Source organism: Rattus norvegicus, chromosome 10 (genome assembly GCF_021556685.1).
Source record: "Rattus norvegicus strain SHRSP/BbbUtx chromosome 10, alternate assembly SHRSP_T2T, whole genome shotgun sequence".
Lineage (NCBI taxonomy): Eukaryota > Metazoa > Chordata > Mammalia > Rodentia > Muridae > Rattus > Rattus norvegicus.
In genome coordinates this window covers 61,060,802-61,064,231 of record NC_141543.1, presented here as the reverse complement: position 1 = coordinate 61,064,231, position 3,430 = coordinate 61,060,802, and positions in this window count along the sequence as shown.

Below are 3,430 nucleotides of genomic sequence, written 5' to 3'. Positions count from 1 at the left end.
TTTTCAACAGTAGTATCTCGGATCTCCTGCATATCAGATATTTGCATTATGATTCATAACAGTAGCAAAATTACAGTTATAAAGTAGCACTGAAAATTTTATGGGGTTGGAGAGATGGCTCAGTGGTTAAGAGCACTGGCTGTTCTTCTAGAGGTTCTAAGTCTGGTTCCCAGCAAACACATGGCAGGTCACAGCCATCTGTAATGGAATCTGATGCCCTCTCCTGGTGTGCATGAAGAACAGAGCACTCATATACATGAAAGAAAAAAAGGAAGGAAGGAAGGAAAGAAAGAAAGAATGAACAAAAGAAAGAAAGGAAGAAAGAAAGAAAGGAAGAAAGAAAGAAAGAAAGAAAGAAAGAAAGAAAGAAAGAAAGAAAGAAAGAAAGAGGTTTTATGGTTTGAGGTCACCACAACATGAGGAGCTACATTGCTGTATCAAACGGTTGCAGCATTAGGAAGGTCAAGAACCCCTGTTCAATGTGTTCATATCCAGTTTGATATATTTTCCTGCAAATGACATAATTTCATTGTTTTTTACAGCTGCATAAAACACAATAGTTTGGCTACTGTGAATACTGTATCCACTGTGAATACTGTTACAATAAATGTGGATGGGCCAGTATCTCTGTGGGATTGTGACCTTAGCCCAGAAGTGGCATGTCCAGGTCATACAACAGTTGTAGTTTTAGTTTTTTGAGGAATCTCCATGCAGATTGCACAGGGACTACACAATTTACAAGCCCCACCAGCAGCATGTAAACATTTCTTTTCTCCTACAGCCTACCAGTTTTGCTGCCACTTGCTTTCTTGATGACTGTTCTTTTGAGTCCGGTAAGATGGAATCTCAATACTCCAAGACACAATGGTGTGTGTGTGTGTGTGTGTGTGTGTGTGTGTGTGTGTGTGTGTGTGTGTGTGTGTGTGTGTGTGTAAGCCAGAGGTCAACCTCAGATGTCATTCCCTAGAAGCCCTTTATCTTGTTTTTCTGAGACAAAGTAACTAAGACTTGGGGCTCCCTGGGCTCAGCGGCTGCCCAGCCAGCCTCAGGGATCCTCCCATCTCTGCCTCCCAAGGCTTTCAAGCATCTGCCACTGTCCCTGGCTTTTATGCAGGGATTGAACTCAAGTCCTCATGCCCCATGACCAGCATTTCAGTGACTAGTTCCTTAGTTCCTCCATACGGTTTTAATTCGCGTTTACCTGAAGGCTAAAGTTTTTCCCATATATTTATTGACCATTTATATTTCTTCTTTTGAGAACTGCGTGCTCATTTCATTTGCCTATTATTGATCGGATGCTTTGTTTTATTTTATATTTAATATTTGAGGGTTTTTTATATGAAAGGGTATGTTTAATTTTTCCCCCACATAACACTTGCATTTTCTCAGCTGGCAATAAGACACAAAGCTAAATTCCCTTAATGCTCAGAGAGTCACGAGCACTTGCCTGTCTTTGGGAGGACTCAGTTTCTCAGGATGTCTGTGGCCCTATGGGTACCAGCGATGCTTCATAGTGAACACCTTGCCGTGTCGTTCTATCACAGGTGCTTGCCCAGGTTGTTTTCCTAATTTGGTTTTCAGCACTTGTTTGTGTGTGTTTCTTCATTATTGCTGTAAAATTATAAAAAATGCCGTCTTTTATCCCGCACTAGGTCCGGCACCGCAGTGCCCCAAGATGTCTGGTGGACATCTTCATCTCAGTCAGCAAAGCCTCTCACCTGCTCTGCTCCATCCCATATCACACTGCCGATGGCTTCTCTCTGAGCCTGGCAACAATCTGGCTACCCATCTAGTTCCCAAGGGAGGCTGCCGCCATGCCAGACATATACATCCCAATTCCCCACATACTCTCTTAAATTTAAATCGCCACATGAAAGAACACACAACACAATAACCTCAGATCCAATAGATAAGATATAATTGCCCACTTAGACATACAAAGCCCTGTACACATCCATCCCTTAAGAATACTCATAACAACCTGTAAATGTGCAGAGAGGAATCTTAACATTAGCCTCAATGTTCTCTCAACTGCTTCTCCTGCCTTGGTCCAGTCTCCTCCTCTCTCTAAAGCTTTTCTCCCGCCCATCCTTCCTTCTCGTCCAATGACAGGCCTCATTCTATCTTGTACCTACCTACACCTGCATGATGACGCCATCCTACATATTGTTATGCAAACGATCTGGTTGAGGGATAGGTTTGGTGTGTCCACACAGGATGTCCACGGGAGGGTGACAACACACTATTGTCCCGCTGTCAGGTGTGGAAGGGAGCTCTTCCTTGCAACTGTAGTCATCTGGAGGAGAAGAGAAGAATACGTAGTTTTATGGAAAACATTAGATAGACCTCCATTTTGGATTAGAAATAAACACCTCAAGACGGATGATCAAAATGTGAATGCTTCACTCCTTCTTTAAAAGGGGAACAAGAATACCCTTGGCAGGGAATAGAGAGGCAAAGATTAAAACAGACACAGAAGGAACACCCATTCAGAGCCTGCCCCACATGTGGCCCATACATATACAGCCACCATACTAGATAAGATGGATGAAGCAAAGAAGTGCAGGCTGACAGGAACCGGATGTAGATCTCTCCTGAGAGACACAGCCAGAATACAGCAAATACAGAGGCGAATGCCAGCAGCAAACCACTGAACTGAGAATAGGACCCCCGTTGAAGGAATCAGAGAAAGAACTCGAAGAGCTTGAAGGAGCTCGAGACCCCTTATGAACTACAATGCCAAGCAACCAGAGCTTCCAGGGACTAAGCCACTACCCAAAGACTATACATGGACTGACCGTGGACTCTGACCTCATAGGTAGCAATGAATATCCTAGTAAGAGCACCAGTGGAAGGGGAAGCCCTTGGTCCTGCTAAGACTGAACCCCCAGTGAACGTGATTGTTGGGGGGAGGGCGGCAATGGGAGGAGGGGGAGGGGAACACCCATAAAGAAGGGGAGGGGGAGGGATTAGGGGATGTTTGCCCGGAAACCGGGAAAGGGAATAACATTTGAAATGTAAATAAGAAATACTCAAGTTAATAAAAAAAAAATGGGGGAAAAAAAAAAAGAAATAAACACCTTCAGTCCTGTTAGGTGCTGCCCCCTTCCCATTATACTGCAGCCGCCATGAGCCTTACCTAGTGATTTGGAAAAAGATATTGTGAAGAGAAACGGCCTCTAAAATCTGTTTCTAAGCACATGGATTTTCACTCCCTGGGTGGCCATCTTACTTCCAATATTTTTGTTTTTCTTTGAGACAAGGTTTCTCTGTGTAGCCTTGACTACCCTGGAACTCTGTAGATCAGGCCAGCCTTGAACTCAGAGCTGCCTGCCTCTGCCTCCTAAATTCTGGGATTAAAGGCATGAGCCACCATACCTGATTCTGAATTCTTGATTTCTAGGTATTAACCCCTCATCTGTGTGTATGT